This window comes from Vanessa atalanta, chromosome 24 (genome assembly GCF_905147765.1).
Source record: "Vanessa atalanta chromosome 24, ilVanAtal1.2, whole genome shotgun sequence".
NCBI classification, from domain to species: domain Eukaryota; kingdom Metazoa; phylum Arthropoda; class Insecta; order Lepidoptera; family Nymphalidae; genus Vanessa; species Vanessa atalanta.
In genome coordinates this window covers 1,711,824-1,733,697 of record NC_061894.1, presented here as the reverse complement: position 1 = coordinate 1,733,697, position 21,874 = coordinate 1,711,824, and the positions used below count along the sequence as shown (strand labels likewise).

General features: G+C 33.7%; 1 protein-coding gene across 2 annotated transcripts in view; it reads left to right on the top strand.

The window, feature by feature from the left end:
* LOC125073337 (orexin/Hypocretin receptor type 1-like) overlaps positions 1-21,874 on the top strand; it is a 147,698-nt gene that overhangs the window by 47,629 nt on the left and 78,195 nt on the right. The window lies entirely within an intron of this gene.

Below are 21,874 nucleotides of genomic sequence, written 5' to 3'. Positions count from 1 at the left end.
TTAGATGAGCCCGATGCCGCTGCAGCACATCAACTTTTACACCGTTTAACCGATCGCAATGGCTATTGATACATTTGAGCGCTTTATTGGATCATGGTTTACAAACAAATTTAAAGAGGCAATGTTAGCTGGAAATTGAAGAAAAATATTAGATAATATAAGATAATTAAAGTATATTTTATTCGAATAGACTTTTAAAAATAGTTTTGAATTATCTTGTTATAAATCTACAATGGAAATTAATGATCTACATATTACAGTTCAGAATAAAAATTCTGCCGAGAAAATGGGGCAAAATAATCAGAAAGTGCTTGTATATTATCTACATGAGATATTTCAGGATTAGACTCTGGATCATTTCAGAACGCCGCCGGTTCACATCTAACCACTATGTGGAATACAGTTGATAATTAAATTATTCTGACAATACGAATACGTTATGTACATATTTCTATAACTATACTAAACTCAAAGCAAACAAACAAATATAAATGAAAAAAAAAATAATATTGAAATAGAAAAGTACAATATCAAAGAGATTTGCGTACAAGATCAAAAACGTCGCTGCAATGTCACCTCCAATATTTTCTATTAACGGCGTCAAAGCGGAATAAACGGAGACCGTTATGGTTATTCCGCCTTACCGAAACCATACAAGGTGTAACATACTCTGTAATTAAAATGGTGGAAAAGAGTAACTACTGAATTTCTTGCCGGTTCTTCATGGAACCGTTGCTAACCTGACATTTAATTCAATCCTTTGACATGGTGATTAAAATGGTATTTTATGAGTCTATTTGAATAAAGAATATTTTATTTGATGACTGTTGCATTATATCATTATTGTTGAACTCAATATCATACTTTTGAGGAACCTTTTCTCCGGATTCTAAGATATATTCTCGTCATCTTCAGATAAGAATTATATTGCATGATAATTTTGTAATCTTCATCACCTAAATTTTAGTGCCTTCTGCTGGCAAAAATGCTGGATGTCCATATTTTTCCGCCAGGGATCTCTGCCCCTGGACGGGTACGGACAAAGAATTATCATTCTTCCACCAAACATGAATACTGAGTTGCATTCACCATGCAAGTAGTTCTATTTTCACGTCAAGAAGTAACATCTTAAATGTAGTATCAATAAGATGTTTTAAAAAATATACAAAAAGAATAAAATCGTTTATCAATAAGGAAGTTTTCATAGTTATCGTACGAGTTTACGATGACAACTGCTTTAATGACCATAATCGATGGTATTTATACATATGGTACCACATACGGTTTGTATTGTGACTGAGTGTAACTACAGACAAAAATGATATATCTTAGTTCCCAACGTAAGGAATCCTTAATAATTATTTTTTAAAGCATCAACGTCTATGGAAGGTAGTTATCACAACTCCACTCCGCCTAAATACATCATAAAAAAAATCTTAACATTGTCCATAATCTTCTTCTGCATTGAATAGTCTGAATACTTATTTTTACTCAATCGGAATTTTCTAGAAAATTTCAGATTAAGTAAAAATAAATTCCAATACACATTTCATCAATTTTAAACATCTTGTTATTTTTTAGTTTTATATCTTATTTCATAGAGAATACAGCGTTCACAGTATCAAAGAAATATCGAGTATTTCTTCAACCGATATAATAATTGTCGGTAAAGGACTGAACGTGAACGGGTTGAGTTTCCAATGAACTGAACTTAAAAGCGGGAAAATATGAAACATTGCCTTTGTGACAACATTAATTAGTTTCACTTAAAACATAGAACTTGTGAACTTTTCATAAGGTCTAAATATTTAGCATCTTGCAGCATTTATATACTGCATTTGTTATCAGCTTCAAACTTAACTTAAATCTACAGTGGCTTTTACCGATTAATGGTGGGGGTTCACGTGACATGCTTACAACGTGTCGAGGCAAACTGGCGATACGTAGATTCCTGTGTAAATATTGTTGAAATGATCTATACTAATGTTATAACAGCATCTATCTATATGTTTGTTTTATTGCTTTTTTACGAGCACTGAACCGAATTTAATCAAATTTAGTATAAAGAAAACTTCAACTCCAAGGTAGGCTACTTTTTCAGCCTAACACTTGAGCATCAGTCTCTAAAGCGCGATTAAACCGCGGGCAATAAACGGCTCAAACAAACTCAGTTGGGATGGACATTTAGAAAACAGCATATATATTATTTAGGCATAAGTGTTATTTTGTCCTATATCTTATTAAACGCTAAAAGTTCTAAATTCAAAATACATAAAACCATGAAAACGTGTTTATCATGTACATGAATAGTATAATCATGTACATGATTATACTATTTAAGTATAGAATACAGGAAAATTGTCATGTTATGTTACAAATTCAATGAAAACTGAGACTTGAATTCTAATTGAACTTTATATTTCAATGAACATTATGTAAGTATTACTAATATATCATTGAGGAGCGATATACGCGAAATTCGTGGTCTGTAATACAGGAAAATTCTCGCCTCTTACTCGATGCATCAGGACTTACAATTCTATAAACAGTCTTGAAATAGATATCCACTATCAAAATCTCTTTAGCTTTCAGAAATCAGTATTGCACGCTATAAGTGGATAATATTAACATTGTTTATATTGTAACTTTATTTTTATTTTTAGAGGCTTATAATTGTTACGTTTTTATTAAGCCTTAAGCCGTATATTTTGCCTAAGTTTATGCTTGTTTAGTTTCTAATATTATTATTAATTTAAGAGTGTATTGCTTTTTATTGTAATTCAATAGTGCTGTAAATACCTGTAGTGGTGTATCACACTGCATTGGTCCGTGTACTTTTGATTGAATTGTTTTTGTGAATATGCCGATGGTGTTTCAAAGCCGATGGATCCTCACTTCATCATATAACGGGTGTCAATTGGGTAAGCAAACAACGGATATCAGGAAACACATAAAATATATTGTAGGACACCATAATAAAAATATTCGCAATCCAAGTCACAAAACACATGAGTAGATATCATGTTTATGACACGACAGAAATAAAAGTGCTGCCATCTGTTTTATTAAACCTGTTCTATAGATATACTCTACAAACTATTATGCTTTTTATTTATATGTAAATCAGTCATTATTACATACTATGTATCATCTTATTTATCGTTTTATTCTAAATATTATAACAATAAAGACGCCTTTAAAAAATTACCGGAGGTACCAATATTAATTTCAATTTATATACTGGCAACATTCACGTTTTTCCAAATGACAATAATCTAGTATAAAGCAAATGAAAAAATTAAAATAAAACATTAGTTTTATTTTAATAAAATGTTCCTATGTTGGACAAACAATTAAAATAAATATAATTTTTTAATATGAAATGTTTATTTTCTACTATCAATAAAAAATATTCGAATAAATTGTTCGAATCTATGTAAATACAAACAAAATTTAAAAATGATATAACTGTAAACTCATTATTATTTCAATTAAGTTGTATTGATATTTTGTAGCGAGTTCATAATTTTTTTTGATTAATAAACTAAAAATGTATAAAATCTTGCCCTGAGTTTCAATACCAGATTACCAGTAAAAACCAGATTGATGCTAATAATTTAAATTAACAAATTATGAAATTAAAATAATTCAGAATATAACTGATATAAAATTTTAAAAAATGAGTTTTCACTTCTTTCGACAGTCAGTCATGACTTTTTTTTAATCAGTGGAAACCTTCTGAAAGAAGGCCCAGAGGGACTAGGTTATGTTAAACCTACCTGTATATAAAGTCAAGGAAAGTAACATTCTCGTTTATATAATCTTAGAAATAAGACCAGAAGTTATTTTTTTAAATACAAATTTATTTACTACCCTCTAGAAAACAATTTACAAAACGAATCTACTTTGAAAGCAATTAAATTTAACAAACCAAAATTAATTTAAACGAAAACTAATAATGAAACACCTCTGAAGCTATTACAACAATTACGGAACAATCTAACAAAAAAACCAACGGACAGAATGACGTTGCCGAGATGTTAACCCGATAACAGCCGAACAGCAAAGAGAGCGCGCCGGGTGCTGGCGCTGCTTTTTATACGTTCTCACCACTCTTCTTCTACACGGCCTTTCCTGACGGGAGACCGTTCTCGGACTCCTCCATCTTCTTACTCTGGAGATCAGTCACCAAAATTGGCATCGAAGGCTCTGAGCCGTCATCGCGCCGATGTACTAGGTTGATGGTTCCTCATCAACATCATTCCCTTCTGAAATGTTAAAACAACATTGTAGAGATGTTAAAACAACATTGTAGAGATGTATTATTTTGGCTTTGGATACTCAATGCAAACGGACCGCAAGCGTGCACTCAAGCAATCCCCTTACAAAGGGTAACCAAAGCAAGAAGGCATCGTCAATGAGGAGCTCTACTCATGAACGATGTCAGCAAACATAGTATGAGCAACAGTAAAACAAGAAGCTCTCGAAAGTGGCCCTCTGGCTTCCGCCAGGACAACACATAAGTAACAACAAATCAAGAAGCCACTTCCGAGGCCCTCTGATAAACCTCCACATTGAGGAGTATCAGGACAACACACACAAGGTCACCTCCGTGACGTTCTGGCTGCTCCGCAAGGGTACCAGGTAAACACACACATGGTCACCTCCGTGACGTTCTGGCTGCTCCGCAAGGGTACCAGGTAAACACACACATGGTCACCTCCGTGACGTTCTGGCTGCCCCGCAAGGGTACCAGGTAAACACACACATGGTCACCTCCGTGACGTTCTGGCTGCCCCGCAAGGGTACCAGGTAAACACACACATGGTCACCTCCGTGACGTTCTGGCTGCCCCGCAAGGGTACCAGGTAAACACACACATGGTCACCTGCGTGACACTCTAGCTGCCACTCACGGACAATGTTTGTAGACATGCGCCACACACACCACGATTCGTCAGAGGCCAACTCGTGGCATGACCCTGCGTGTACACAGCTCCAGGACCACAGTCTGAGCGACTCCAAGACAGTGTCCGAGCACACATCGGGAGTCCACTCTCCTTGCCACAGAATTATGTATTCCGCAGCTGCTTGCGTTAACTTACCGTACGATCCGGCCACAAGCTGAAGCTCATAGCGACCGTGCGGAAGAACTCTTACCACGCGATAAGGCCCTCGCATACAGGAATCTAGCTTCCCAGTCGATTGTGCCTGTTTTTAACAAAAACCAATGAGTTTACTTCAAAAGTACGAGGCAACTTACGACCTTGGTTGTCGTATGCATCTTGCCGCTCTTGATTCGCGCGCATTTCATGTAATACAAGCGGTTTTCTGGGCAAAGTCAGCTATGTAACGTCTAAAATAGCTGGCTAAACCCATGAACTGACGAACCTGCTTGACAATCTGCGGTTCAAGTGTGTCAACCAAAGCCCTAACTTTTTCGTGGCTCGGCCTAACCTGACCTTCGCAAATTGTACGGCCTAAGTATTCGATCTGATTCGTTAAGAAAGAACGCTTCTTTAAATTTATTGAGAAACCGGCTTTCGTTAATGCACTCAAAACTTGGCGGAGCAGGACAAGCCCCTGACCTACGGTTTTACTTATAATAAGGACATCATCAATGTAGACAAGAATATCGCCCGATTCAATGAACTCGCGAAGTGTTTTAGCGACGATTCGCTGGTAAACTACCGAAGCGCGACTCGCGAAGTGTTTTGTCTAACAGTTCTTTAATTATTTCACGAACGCGAAGCGTCTCGGCATGTGAAAGACGGTATGGACGGTAGTAAACTGGGGTACTGGAATTTAATTTAATCGACATATGCCCTGACAATCGTGTTTGCTGGCGCTGCGTTTGCGATCTATCGTGCACGTTTTCTGACACTAACACATCACGACCACCAGACCCCGCCATGTGCTCACTTGAACGCGGTGGAATAGACGTAGCTCTAAACTTATTTTCTAACGCACTAAGACGAGCTATCATTGTTTTCATTTCGAGCCTCAAGCGACTATTTTCGTCAGGAGATCGTTCACGACGCCTACTATCACTCCGATCGTGGCCACTTCGACGCTCACGACTGTCGCGACAACCACGGCTATTGCGACGACGCTCACGACTGTCGCGACACCCGCGGCTATGGCGACGACGCTCACGACTAGGGCTGCGGCTACCACGATGGCTCGTACTACGATCACGCTCACGATCTGCCATTGTAACTAAATCGAAACAAACAGCAAAATCGCAAAATCTATTAGCAAAATCAATCACTACCCAACTAACACGTATCAAAACAAAACTAAATTGAACAAATAACCGGTAAATCAAATTACGTAATCGAACACTGAACAAAAACCACTTGAACACGGGTACGAATACAACAAAACGACCGAAAAGAACTAAAATAGCGATGTACCCACGAAACACCATTACATATTGCAACGAAGTTGTACACTCGCTAAATTAGGATGTAATCAAAGAAAACTAAACTCCGAACTGAGAAAAACAACAGCAAAGCAACAAATGAAGTGGGCTAAATGAGACAGATCCCACTTCTGATCTTAGAAATAAGACCAGAAGTTATTTTTTTAAATACAAATTTATTTACTACCCTCTAGAAAACAATTTACAAAACGAATCTACTTTGAAAGCAATTAAATTTAACAAACCAAAATTAATTTAAACGAAAACTAATAATGAAACACCTCTGAAGCTATTACAACAATTACGGAACAATCTAACAAAAAAACCAACGGACAGAATGACGTTGCCGAGATGTTAACCCGATACAGCCGAACAGCAAAGAGAGCGCGCCGGGTGCTGGCGCTGCTTTTTATACGTTCTCACCACTCTTCTTCTACAATAAGGTAATATGAGTTTGGAACTCATTCTAACACACTGCTCCACTTGATTTAGATTTCCTGGCGAATTCCATATAATTATAAAATCAAATGACTCAAATGTTATTAATAATTAATTATGACAAGGCTAGACTGGTAATAAGCTTATAGTTTATTTATTTATAATTGAAGAATCAAACACATAAACCAATAAAGCCAAAATTAAACAATACGTCAAGAGCAATATATCAAACGTCGATAAAAAGTCATCAAAAATAAATTATAAGTGTTTATTAACATAAGGATTATTAACATAAATTCCCTAACCTAATATAAATAAGAACTAAAAATAGTTATTGTAAAAATGACCGCGTGGAATGGAGGCAAGAATGCTAGCAGCATTTCCCCGTTGAATCGCAATTCCAATCCTCTGGACAAAAATGAACAAAAATAAAGCCTTTCTTTAATAAGTGTTAACTTTTGAAGTTTTTGCATTACTACTCCAAGGTCCAACAGTAAATGGTGCAAAAACATAATTTGGAATAAGACACGAATATTTGGATCGTTTATTCAATAAAACTTTTTCCACGCCTTTCCCTAGCCAGTCCGGCATTGTTTCCCTAATATGAGACGGAAAATAAAAAAAAGAAACAAATGTCGTATAAAATACTTCAAATTAATTAAGACAGTCGTTCGAACTAATACAAGTTGGACAAAGTTATGTAAAAAGTCAAGTAGAATAGCTTAAGCTTGGGAACGATATTGCTAATAATAAATTATTCATTCAAAATCATTTGTAAAAAATATATATAGTAAAGAAGGCATGTTATTATATTTATATTATGTTATTATATATTATTAGTTATACAAGATTATATAGACGATAAAAAAGCGTGGAGTTAATGCTTGTTGACTTCCAGACAGGATATATTACATACATATATAATTGTATCTATCTAACATGACTGTATTTTTAGATGTTGTAATAGAGTAAATAGTGAGTTTCTCGCCGGTTCTTCCCGGTAGAATCTACATTCCGAACGGCGGTAACTTCACTTATAATAGTTTGTTAAATGACGATTCAAAAGTTCTTGTAAAAGTCTACTTAAATAAAGTATATTTTGATGAATTGATTGAATATTATGAATATAAATTAATGCTCATGAATTAATCATTAGACAATAATTAATTTACCATTAAATATAATAAATCAAGAGACTCTAAGAGAGTTTAAACACTGAGCATTGCGATTAAGAGCCCGAGCAAAATGTCGCAGGACACTCTCTTGGACGGCATCTTTTATTTCTATGAATTGTATGTATTTTTAATTTAGTTTTTTTTTCATTGCATATTCTTTAAGCCCTAATATATAATATACATTACATTACATTTTACATTAACACCCTGTAAATTTCCCACTGCTGGGCTAAGACCTCCTCTCCCTTTGAGGAGAAGGTTTGGAGCATATTCCACCACGCTGATCCAATTCGGGTTAGTGGAATGCACATGTGGCGAATTTCGTTGAATTAGACACATGCAGGTTTCCTAACGATGTTTTCCTTCACCGCCGAGCACGAGATGAATTACAAACACAAATTAAGCATATGAAAATTCACTGGTGCTTGTCTGGGTTTGATCCCGAAATCATCGGTTAAGAGTTAGAACGCGTTCAGCGTTCTAACCACTGGTCCATTTTTTGGGTCAAATTTAAAAATCATGACATTTTAAATCAATGTCGATTTCAAATATTTCCACACCTTAGGTCGTATATCAATCATGTTAATCTTGTAACAATTCGAGTATTTCTATTATTAAACGCACCGGATTTCTCAACGTTACACTGTAATGTTCGATGTATTGCTGTTAAAATGTAACTTTCCTACAACATATCTAAATATAATTCGCTAAAACTTAATACTAATACGATTATTTCTTCACAAATATAATATATATCTTTTGACGATTTGCGCAAGACGGCTGGCAGGAGCTGGATGTGAGTAGCCGAAGATGGATCACAGTGGCGTGCAATTGGAGAGGCCTATGTCCAGCAGTGGACGAGTATTGGATGCTGATGATATATCTTTTATATGTACATCTATTGGCGCGCATTGGTAATACCATAAGTAATCCCGATTCGTGTGCCGTGGACGGCTGGACGCTCTCTTATGCCGTTATGTTCCGGAGCAGACCTCTACTTTTTTACTTATGATTAAAATTTAAGACTAATACATTTATTTATCTTTTGTTTTTTTTTTTTTTTTATTTACAAATCATAAGTTCTTTCGTGAATCATGAATGTCGAAGTTCCTCGTGACGGATATTTCTTTTTCCAATTAAAAACTTAAGTTCGATTTTTGAAAACCTAAATTCAGGCTAGCTTCAATTTTTTTCTGAAAACTAGTAGTATTTCTAAATTTTATTGATGTCAAAAATGAAAAAGTTATGATAAGAAACTGTCATCTCACTTTTCGATACAATCGTATTTATATTTGCACTTAAATGCTGTATTTATTATGTAACTATTATTTATTTACACAGTTCTACTCAGTCAATCGAACGAGGACCTTAACCAAAGTATCTCGTTGAAATCTGGGCTCTAATTTTTCATACTTTATTACATTTCTTTCGAGCCTCATGTTGGAATTTACTCCAAATCTCATCACAACGAATAGGAGAAGCATTTGCTAGCAGTGGACCATTTACAATCTATTGCTACTATAACCTCAGATACGAACAGAAAGATAAATTTTATTGTAACTCTTTTGTAAAAAAAACATTGTGGTCAGCGTTTTCCAACTACACAAGCAGACGAACCACAAAATCAAACAGTTGTCTGATGCAGATCCCACATGTTCAAAGTTTTTCAAAGGCTGCATTCAAAGGGCAAATTCAGACAATTATTATGAAACAAATGTTATAATATAATATTTTATTAAATGCTAGTTTTAAATTTCGAATAAAATCTTAATAACAAAAAGGTCAGAGTAAAAGAGGTTTTAAAGCTTTAAAATGGAATTGTCAAACTTGTTTTGTCTGCTTAATATATTGATTATAGACTAATAGTCTATCGCAGTGAGTTTAAGATAAAGACAACACTGTATCTATTATTAAAAATCCAAGCAGATATAGAAAGTAAATAGGTAATCTAGTTAAGAAGTCGATTACAATTATCAATTTAGTCTCAATATCATTAAATATTATAGGACAACGAAACGAATGACAGTTCCTAGTAAAAAGTCACTAAGGCGTTGAAAACTATGTGTTTTTATATGAGCTAGTTTCCAAGCGTTAATGTTATCAAAATTTCAAGTAATAACATCAGATTGGAAAATCGGGAATCACAATTAGAGGCACACTAGGAGATACTCTTTTCGAATTCCAAAATAATTTAAAGAAATCTATTTAAGAGCAATCTGTTCAAGCATAGTTACGAGTATTTAGCTTCTAGTTAACGCTTTGTCATTTTCTTTTGCTCTGAACCCTATAAGTTTCAAAACCGTGTGACTTAAGTTTAACTGGACCATTATCTACCTGCAAAGAATATTTCGTTCCGTTCAAATCATTTTGCTTTGTACCTATCGGTCCAGTCTTGTTCTGTGCCATTTTATCAATTATTATTATTATTATTAACGATTATATTTTATTCATTAATCAACCTGCTAAAGCCACTAACACAACCTTCAGTGTTTTGGAATTGTGGTCTTTCAGAACGATGTGAATTTTCATTAGTATTGGTGGAACAGTTCAAAGTAAATTGTCTGTCAAATTGGCGTTTCCTTAACGAACGAACATGTCTATTGTCGGCATATGATGATATTTACCGTTGATGTGGGTATTTCAAAACGATATGATTTCGTGCGTCTATACTAATATTATAAACGCGATATTACCTCTTAATGAAGAATGTGTCAAAGGGCATATGCTACTTTGTTTAATTCGACCCTCGAGAAGTAAAAACGGTGGATGACGGTTTGTGAAACCCAAGAGGAATCGGGTAACCTAATGATCTGATCTCAAGCCGAGATGATCTATTAGCAAGAAGATAGTAGCTTCAGAACCGTAGAATTGGGTATCCACGAGTTTTTTTTTTGTGTATTTGTCCCTCTTATCCTTCTTAAGTTAAGTGGTAAGGGAAACCAGACTGGTGAAAGGACGACCTGATGGTAAATAATATTAACCATACCTTACATCAGCGATGCGCTACCAACCTTAAAAACTAAGGGTTACGTTCCTCGTGCTCTAGATCCAGCGGCTCACTCGCCCTTCAAACCAGAATGCTATATTCATAAATTTTACTGTTTAGCGGTTGAATAAGTATTTTTTTATATTTATAACGAAAACATACCTAGCGTGTCTGCCGCCGCCATGCCCGCCTTGCCCCTGAGAGTACATTAAGTCGTTAGTTCCGGTTGTTATCACAGACATATGGTAATCGTTATCTTTTGGTGGGAATTATTCTAATCCATTGCGCTAATGTTGTGCTCGTAACGATGTGGGAGTCAGGTGTAAATTGCTCCATAAATGTATAAAAAAGACTGCGTATATTTCAATACATTGATTATGTTTGATATATTTTAATACATATTTTGTAATGTGGTGCATGGTGAAAATTCCTGTAAATGGTAGAAGATTTGCCAAGATAATTTTGAAATTTTTTTTTTTTTTTTAATTTGATATTGTATCTACTGTTGGTTGTCCGACTGAAAATTAATTATTAAAATACACACAGAGGTCTGAACATAACGATACACATGGAAACAATGCACTTATAAATATGAATCAAAAATCGGTTACTTATTAGTATTTATTTTACTATAATAATATTGACATTAAACGATTTATTAATAACTATCTACCCGTCCTGACTTAGCTGTGTACAATATGGGTATCTATAGAACATGTTCAAGGATAAACACGAAGAAACAATCTCAAAATTAAATTAATTGTATTTACATGCCAATCAAGGTTTTGGCAGTTCTTCGACATTCGCAATTGATCGCAGACAATCACCAAAGTTTCATCATAATCGGATTAATAGACTAGCAACGTATAGAGAACAAACGTACAGATGTTCATTTTTATTTATAAACAAGAAGATGTAGTACAAGAAAATATAAAAAAATAATGATGAAATAATTTCATCTTACAACATTCATAAGTTTACAGATGAATAAGATTTAAATAAAATAAATGTTGACAACATTTTGTATACTGGACAAATTACATTTAAATAAATTTATAACATTCCTTCCATCGCCAATCTTCCTATTGTCTGTAGTTACACTGGTTCTGACCCTTCTAACCGGACTACAACAATAATAAATGTTTGCTGATTTGCGGAAGAATATGAAGGATGGAATTAATTAATAGTAAAGTTAAGTAAAACGTACCGTCCAACAGTTGTGAACCAAAAAAATTTTTAGTTGTGGAACTACATAATAAAAGAAATCCAGTAAATAAATATGGAGTAAAATAATTAACGACATAGTTTTATTCATGAAATAAATACATGTTCCTTATTATTAGAATAATATTTGTAATACGTGTCGTATAATATAATCTCCTCTATAATAGTATAAGAGAGCGTTATGTTGTTTGCTTTCAAGGCGCACGATTCGGTATTATCCCCAAAACGCGCCAATAAAAATTTACAAAAGCAAAAATTTGTTCTTCAGTAATTTAGGGCAGGGAGAAATATCAACTTCGTGTGAACTAAGAACGAATTTCATTTGAAGCTGTGGTATTAGTCTACTTAGTTATAATAAAAAGATCTTCTAGAAAACTCTTAAGTAAAGTTCATTTCATACACTTCTATTTCTAGTTTATAAAAGTTTGTTTTGATATAAAATCCTAGGAGTCCATTTCCAAAACGACGGACGCTTATTAACTCGCGATAAAAATATTTTCAATAAAGTATGAAACTAAAAGAAATTTTTATTTCTCAAACATCTAATTTTTTAATAATATTTGTAAAACAGTAACTATAAACAATTAACAACAAATACTATTTCCGATATCTGGTAGGCACTAAAACTTTAGCGATATGTTTCTGGATCTGCCCCCAATGGTGCGCTAAAGTTGTCAATCTCCGCTTGTCACAGCCTCGACACAACATCCTCAGGTTATCAGACTAATCCAGAGCCAATGGTTTTTAGATTAAATTCTGACATAATCATAATTGGCAAAATAATTTCTTTTAACTTGTAATTCATAATTATTTTTAAAAAAATTATAATAAAATTCTATCTGATTTATTTAAAAAAATTTTGATGAGATTTCAATAGATTTTTTTTCTCGAATATTTTTTTCTGATTTCCAGATGTGACATTGAGACCCTTTGAGATTATGAATAACTCACTTAATTTACCAGCGAACATTTCAATTAGTCGATGGATTGAGTGAATTATACTTTTGTTGGTGGTTAGGACTTTTTGTAAGCTGGTCCGGGTAGGTACCACCCATTACTGATCATATACTTTACCAAAAAGCAATATTCAGTACTTCCTCATAGTTCTTTAGTTTAATGAGAGATTATATCTCTAAGGAGTTATTTTCGGAACCGACAGAAATTTTATATTGAATTACAAAAAAGGCGTAATGCTGTAATAAAAATCTCGTGAAAAATACAACCAATAGTTTCATCTAAACAATATAACGTCCCTTTCTCAGTTATCAGTTGAATATCTAGTGACTGTGTAGGTGTCTAATCACCTGTTTCGTTCACACGGTTCTAACACCAGCAAAAGATGATTGAATAAACTAAAAATAAAAAACCCTATTCTGTTGCTATAGACTAGGGTAATGTTGCTTAAATGTACTTTAATCCTATCTCAGGTGTTTTCTTATTTAGGAATTAGCAAAGCGGTGGAATTAAACTGAGCACGAAATACATACTTGTATTTTTTTTTTTGTTTATTATGTTTACGAAATAGGCGAGCAAGTGATCTCTACCCCCATAAACACTGGCACCGTAAGAAATTTTAATCATTCATCTGAAATGGGCAACCAAACTTGGGAACTAGTATCTTGTGCCTGTAGTTACACACTCACCCTAGAAACTGGAACTCAACAAGTGCTGCTGTTTAGTGGTAGAATATCTGATGAAATGGTACCTACCCAAACGGGTTTGCTCTAAGCTCTTCCACCAAATAATAAATTCATTGTATTTTATTTATTTTTTTGCGATAGGTATAAAAAAATCCGGCCAACATTATATAACGGCTTTGTGGAAAATTGATAGTGATTTAGAAATCTTTTCCGAAAAATGAGCAAAATTATTTTTTGAGTCAGAGACATGAGATTAGCGTGAATACCTATACAAAATAGAGTTTGTTTGTTTGTTTGTTCATAGAGCAGTGAAAAATTCAAAAATCTCGGTGAATAATTCTTTATTGTACAAAAGTACATTTAAGTAATTACATTACTTATTGATTGTCAAGAAAAAAAAGTTCACCATTTCGGAAAGAAAAAACTCAGACCTGATAAGAACCGGGGCAAGAAACTCAGAAAGAGTTTAATAGTACAACAAACGTTGCTGAGCGTTTTTTATTTTTATTTTATTTTACATTTGACTATGACTAGAATATCTAATATATCTATATATAAACTGAGCCGAGATGGCCCAGTGGTTAGAACGCGTACATCTTAACCGATGATTTCGGGTTCAAACCCAGGCAGGCACCACTGAATTTTCATGTGCTTAATTTGTGTTTATAATTCACCTCGTGCTCGGCGGTGAAGGAAAACATCGTGAGGAAACCTGCATGTGGCTAATTTCAACGAAATTCAGCCACATGTGTATTCCGCCAACCCGCATTGGAGCAGCGTGGTAGAATATGCTCCAAACCTTCTCCTCAAAGGGAGAGGAGGCCCTTAGCCCAGCAGTGGGAAATTTACAGGCTGCTAATGCTAATGCTATATATACAATTATTTTACTGACCGCACTCATTGTTTAAATCCATAACTTTTCACTAGCACACAATAAACTTGCTACTAAAACCGAAAAAGCAGTCAAATATAATACGTAGCGATACTCCATCACAATTTTCTACCACATATTATAATTCTGTAATGAAAATGTATTCAAACATCATTCTTTTATCGTTTTTATTTTCCGGTTGTAAAAATACATTCAAAACAGAAACAAAAGGAAGAAAATCAAATCTAATATTATATATAAGTAATATTCTCAATTCGTATTCATTCAGACGTAATTTAATCTGTGTGAGATTCTTGGATACTCTGTGGATAAACTTATAAGAGATACAAGGACAAATCTATCTTGACATATTAAATTTCGCCAACATTGGCTCAAACACATTGGCATTGGACGTATCTATTTCTCACATTGCAAATGATATTAAGGACTGTAAATTGATGATGAACAAGTTCTATTATAGAAAAAAACTCAAGACTAATTGCCTTTTTGCTCGTCCGTCCAAAAAAATATATTATAAAAAATACTCCATCTTCCAACGTCGTTAGACACTAAATCTACCACTAGATTATAGATAATTACCTTTGTTTTTATCGTATTATAGAGAAGAAAACTAATCGCTCGTTCGAATCCTTACCATTCAATTAATAAACTTCCACAACGAACTTCTAGAGCGTTTCAATGGATTCAAAAATTCAAATCAATCAGAATTGCAACTGAATTAAATCGACTGGATGTGAAAGTGAGATTATACTCTTCGCTCGTTCGATATTTAAAATTGGCTCGCGAGGAGTTTTCAATGAGGAAATTGAAAAGCTGCGTCACGTATTTAATGAGTTCAATAAAAATCCACGAACAAACAATATATATATTTGTTACTTTATTATTTAGAAGACCAATGTTATTTAAAGACCAGTAAGCCAAATGCAGCGCCGACTTCCGCAGCTCGAAAAGGACGTAAAACCTTGATCTCTCTCCCGTTATGTAAGATTGCCTTCACATCAGATAAGAGTGAGGGAATCCTCGAGATAAGATGCATTTCCTGAATCTTATAATTCGTATCTTCTGTTGGAGAAGTTTCATATGGGTAGATAGGGAGTTCGGAAGTTATTTCAAGTTACCATAACGTATTAAAACCATAACCAAAACATCTACGACCTAGCGCTCTAATTCCTGCAGCATTACTTTTCCGTGAGCGTAAGAATTATTATTAAAAAAAAAAAAAACATAAAGGAATTGCACTTGTCAAAGTAAAGTAAAAAGGCTTTTAACAGGAATCGAAATAAGGTTAATATTAAGTGTTTAATTTAACTAACATGACTGTACTTTTAGATGTTGAAAAAGAGTAACTACTGAGTTTCTTGCCGGTTCTTTTCTGTAGAATCTACATTCCGAACCGTTGGTAGCTTCACTTAATATATGTAGTTTGATAAATGACGATTCAAAAGTGCTTGTAATAGCCTACTTGAATAAAGAATATTATGATTTGATTTGATTTGGGTATATATTCGTTTGTGTACGTATTCGTTTATTGAACGTGGGGTGTGTGTACGTGTGGCAAAGTCGAGAATTCTCATTAGAATTATTTGATTCCCGCTCTATTGGCTCACATCAACTCACGTAACTGTCAAAGCGTCTTATGTCACTGTGGCTTAACGCCTTACACAAATTATAACTCATATTATTTTAACTCTGACGTACATAAATCAATTAGATTTATGTACGTCACGTCATTTACCGACTCTCAACACATGGTTTCAACTGTCAGAAATAATTATGAATCCCGTGTAACGAAGACAACAAAAAAAAAAATTACGATGTTTTGATTGTAATTGTTTTGTTGCAACCCTTCTATATCTATCCAATAATACATATAATTATTATTTTTTAGAATTCTAAGACAAATAAATATTAAGTTTAAGCCGATGACAATAATTTTAAAATTCATAAATACCGACTTTTTAATAAATAAATAATTAAAGTAACTCGAGTTATAAAAAGGAGACTTTTTATATATATAACACGTATATTATTTATGTATCGAGAGCGTCGCACTACAAAGAGCCAACTGTATTATCTCGGTGTGAGTTACAGTTACGCTTGACACTCGCAAAACATCAAACTACGGTACTAGTATGCGTTTACTTAGTATCCAACAGTTGGCCCATATTTTTTACGACGCGTTTCTCCGTTTTATCACTCTATCTAGACATATAAATAACGATCAAATTTATATTACGTTACTTAGTATAAGAAAAAAAAAAAATAATAATAATTGTTTCATTTTATACTGGTAAAGCCTTGGTGAAAAGTGTTAGTTTTCGTATAAATATAAATAATAATAATAATATATGTATAAATATAACATAAAATATATTTCAACAAAAGCAGGAAAATGACGTTTAAAATTTACTTTTATCTCATGAACGTGTCTTATCTCGAACCTAACTTCAAGTAAGTCGCGTTATCAACAAACGGTTATGACCATTGAGTTTCTATTTCGAAATCGTATTTTATTGAACAACAGAAACGCAAATGAAATAACATTATGTTGAAAATACAAACAGAAAGAATTTTTGTGTATGTGTGGGTGTGTGACCCGTCACGGTTGTTTGAAGCATTTTACTAGATTGATGGATTATGCACTTAGTGGGTTCTCACGATATACACGGTTTGAGAGTGAATGTTCCACTGCTGAGTTAAGGCCTCCTCTCCGTTTTTTGAGGAGAAAGTTTATTCCGCCACAATGCCTAATATAGTTTGGTGGAAAAACAGTTTCCTCATGATGTTTTACTTCACCGCCGAGCACGAGATGAATTATAAACACAAATTAAGCACACGACACTTCAGTGGTGCTTATCTGGGTTTGAACCCACAACATGTACAGCCTGTAAATTTCCTCTGCTAGGCTAAGGCTTTCTCTTTGAGGAGAAGGTTAATAGCATATTCCTCCAATTCGGTTTGGTGGATTCACATGTGGCACAATTTCGTTTAAATTAGACACCGGCTAGCTCAGTCGGTAGAGCATGAGACTTTTAATCTCAGGGTCGTGGGTTGAACCCACAATCATCTGCTTTTTAACATTAATATAATCTTGTATCGAGTAATATGCCTTATTTATGTTTTCTATGATACCAAATACTAAGTTTTCACTCCTTTAACCGTCATTAAAGAAAGAAAGAGGTTAATGGTAAGTCGGTTTTTTATGTTTGTTACCTCAGAACTATAATTTATGAACCGGATTATGGACTAGGAAAATCATTATTCCTTTGGGGGAGTATATTTCCCTTTTGATCCTAGTTGACTTTAAGGAGGAAATACCACATATAAGTAAGAGAAAATAGGTGATGATTTTTTTATGAGATAAAATTTTATGTCATTATTTTCATAGTATTATTAGAAGACAGTTTTTTTTTTGTTCAATTTTGACATTTCTCTCACGTGCAATTTATCGTAAACTATACGTAATTGAATTTACATTTCATGTGTGAGAGTGTGAGTTCAACGAATACCAACTCAACGCTTTTTGATCATGTATGAGTTTATTATAATAAAAAGGCTTATACTATATATATATATATATATATATATATATATATATATATATATATATATATATATATATTTACTTGGCGGTAGGGTTTTATGCAAGCCCGTCCGTCTAGATACTGTCTATGTACCAAGCAACTTTACTTAGTTAGAACTACAGGCACTAGGGACGAAACATCTCAGCTCCCAAGGTTGGTGGCGCATTGGTTTACCCATCTATTGATAACATAACAAATATAATTATCATTTCTTAATAAGTATAGTTTAAATATTTGTATAAGACGTTATATTGTTGAATAAACGAATAAAATATTACAATATTAATTTAAATGAATGATAAAATATAATGAGAAATGTTTTGTTTACAATTCATTCAATCTATTTGTTGTTTAATTAAACATTATTCATTAGCACACGAAATGAGCTGATTACACAAATGAACGTGAATGAATGCATGATACTCAATCACTCGTTGAATGATTTAAAATCATTTTGTAAGCGAAAACCGTTTCGCGTGGGCTTGAATGCAAGCGCTTCGTGATATAAAAATATCATTACGGTACCGACCCACGTACGGAACACATTCAAATGTCAAAACCTTTGGAAATAAATATTGTTTATAAGCCCCAACGTCACACCTTAGTGTAAAGACATTGCCCACTAGATTTATATAAAGGCGCTGGCTTTCATCAAAATTCATAATGATATTGTAAATAATGTGGACAATTAATAAAATTCTTAAATTTATCACCAAAAAGTATTAATGTCAATAGTGCAATGGTTTAAGGGCTGCCTAGCGATGTAAAAAGTCGCAGGATCGATCCTGATTCCATAGGCTATTGTCGTCCCCACTGTTAGCACAAGTGATAAACTTAAATGGAGGGTTAATTAGGAATATTAGTAATTCCTTTACTAATTTCGGGCATTACTAGTATTCTTTATTTAAAAAAAAATAAATGAAAAGCGATTGCGGTCATGGCAGATCTCAGACTAGCCAACTCTCACGACCAAGGCACGACACGACCGGGAACAGTACAGGTGCAGGAACTTCAGCATTTACATGTCTTAATTTATACAACAAAGTTTTAGAATATTCCAGTATCAGTTACTAACAAAAATAATAAATCAATCTTAAAAGGTTGGTGCCGTATTGGCTTTGTAATGAATGGTTAGTATTTCTAACAGCATTGTCTATGAACCAGTTTACATTATGTGGCACATTTGTTCGTCCAACCTAAGTCATAAAAAAAGAATCGTCTTCCGATTTCATAGGCCCAAAATTACTTTCTTAGCGGCAAATGGATCAATGGGGACTTTTTGGTTTTTGTTTAGAACCACAAAGGGAAGGTTCATCCAAAAATCCAGCTTTCCTCTAATTTTTACGAAGTGCCTTTATTCACTGGTCTATTGAAATAGACAATTTCGCACCTTGTCTTGTTTCACTGTTGACAAATTTAAACTGTAAATGCACAAATTTGCGAGCAAGTGTTAAATGTGGTGAAATCTATAGCCTATTCCAATAGAAGAAGGAAAAAAGATAAACAAACCATAGATTTACGTATTTTCTGAGATTTGATAATAACTAATATTGTGCACTTAGAGTTTATGATTAATATATATTTATTTATACGACAACACTATTACACTTAACTACTTATTTCCACTTTAATTTTACTTCCAAAATTCGGGTAACATTGATGTCGACGTTCAAAACGTCATTTATTCGCAAATCCATTGTGAATATCATAGACTAATCATGCTTTCAACCAATGTTATCGCGTCAATTTGCTGTCAAATTTTGTTTATTTGGCTTCTTCCCTGTTATGGTTGTATTAGAGTTTATATGAATGTTATAAATGCGAAAGTAACTCCATCTGTCTGTCTTAAGCTCTTCCATGATTGATAAACCACAAACCCGAATTTGATGAAATTTGGTGAGCAGCAAACATGAACCCCGAGGAAGAGCGTAGGCATGATGACGAGTAACCCCTAAAACGTAGTAGTTGTGGGCTACAACTAATTATTAATAATTATACTATCATTTTATTATAATTTATTATTAACATGCAATTAAAAACTATTTTTAATAACGCCAAAGAATTAGAAGACACGCGCGCAAATAAGTATACGCACTTTTTTCTTTTTTTTTCAAACACCGGGGCGCTTGCAGCTGCGTTGCCGGCCTTTAAGGAATGAGTACGCTCTTGGGAATGTGTAAAAACTTAATATGCCGTACATGTATGTTAATTTATAATTAAGGATTTATTCATGTAATACATGGGTTTATGTCTATAGGACTTAGAAATCGTCTGAACATCATGGAGTAGATATAAGGCAAGAATTACATAATTTTCATACTTAATTTGTGTTTATTATTCATGAACTATTCTGCAATAACCGAAAGGAGGGTGGCGTCTTCACCGATAATTGCGGGTTCAAACCCAGGCAAGCACTACTGATTTTTTATGTGATTTTGTATGTTAATTTGAGTTTATTCTTCATGTGTTCGGATGTGAAAGACACCTTGATGTGTTTAATTTCATTGAAATTCTGTCACATATGTATCTACTAACCTGCAATGGGTAATGTTTCTGGAATAAACTCCAAACCTTAAATTCTGGAGATCTGCAATCTTTGGTAAAGATTCATATGGTTTAGCTACTAAGCCACCAAGGACTTGAATTATCGAAACCCATATGGACAAAGTAAATTTTATTAAGTTCAAAGATTTTCATTTGACACATCCAGTCACTCTATATCTGCGATTTTAACAGCCAATCTGTCTTGCAGCTAAGCGGAAGATAGCAATTTTCGTTACGATTGTAAATTTTCAATTGAAATACGAGTTTAATTCGAATACAATAGAGCCTATTATCGTTTAACGCTCTACAAAAGGCGGTTCGACGTGCGATTGCTTCAATTATTCCATACTCAATCTACGACTGTACGACTGTTAATACTATTGAAACAAATCTTTCTTTGACTTTAGGTAAGTAAAGTTTGAAATCCATTGTAGAACAGTACCGTCTGCTACTTCTATTCAAAGAAAATAATATCGTCAATGATAATATTCTTATTTTTAATATTAGTACATATAATTAAAAAATAAATAAAAAAGCTTTTGTGTATCATCATTTTACAGTTCTATATTAAAGCTATCACCAGTTTGGAATGTAGAACCGGTAAGAAATCCAGTAGTCACTGTTTTCTAACAATTTAAATATAAAATTATGTCAGTTATATAGGTCCTGTCTGAAAGTTAACGCTAAATAGCTCCACGATATTCATCTAGGTATATTATCTCGCGTGAATAGTACCCCTTAATAATTAATACATTTAAACTATTTTAATTAAAAGTTAAGAAATATTTTGTAACTTCGACGAAATGATTTTGACACTTCAAGATCGTAAAGCGGTCTTGCTGACCCGAAATGAGCACTACCTTATCTATTGGAGAAATTAGACATTCAGACTATAGATTGATTTATGAAACAACCAGTAAAGGAAGCTTTCATTGGCAGACTGCAAAAAAATGATTAATAGTCCTTTG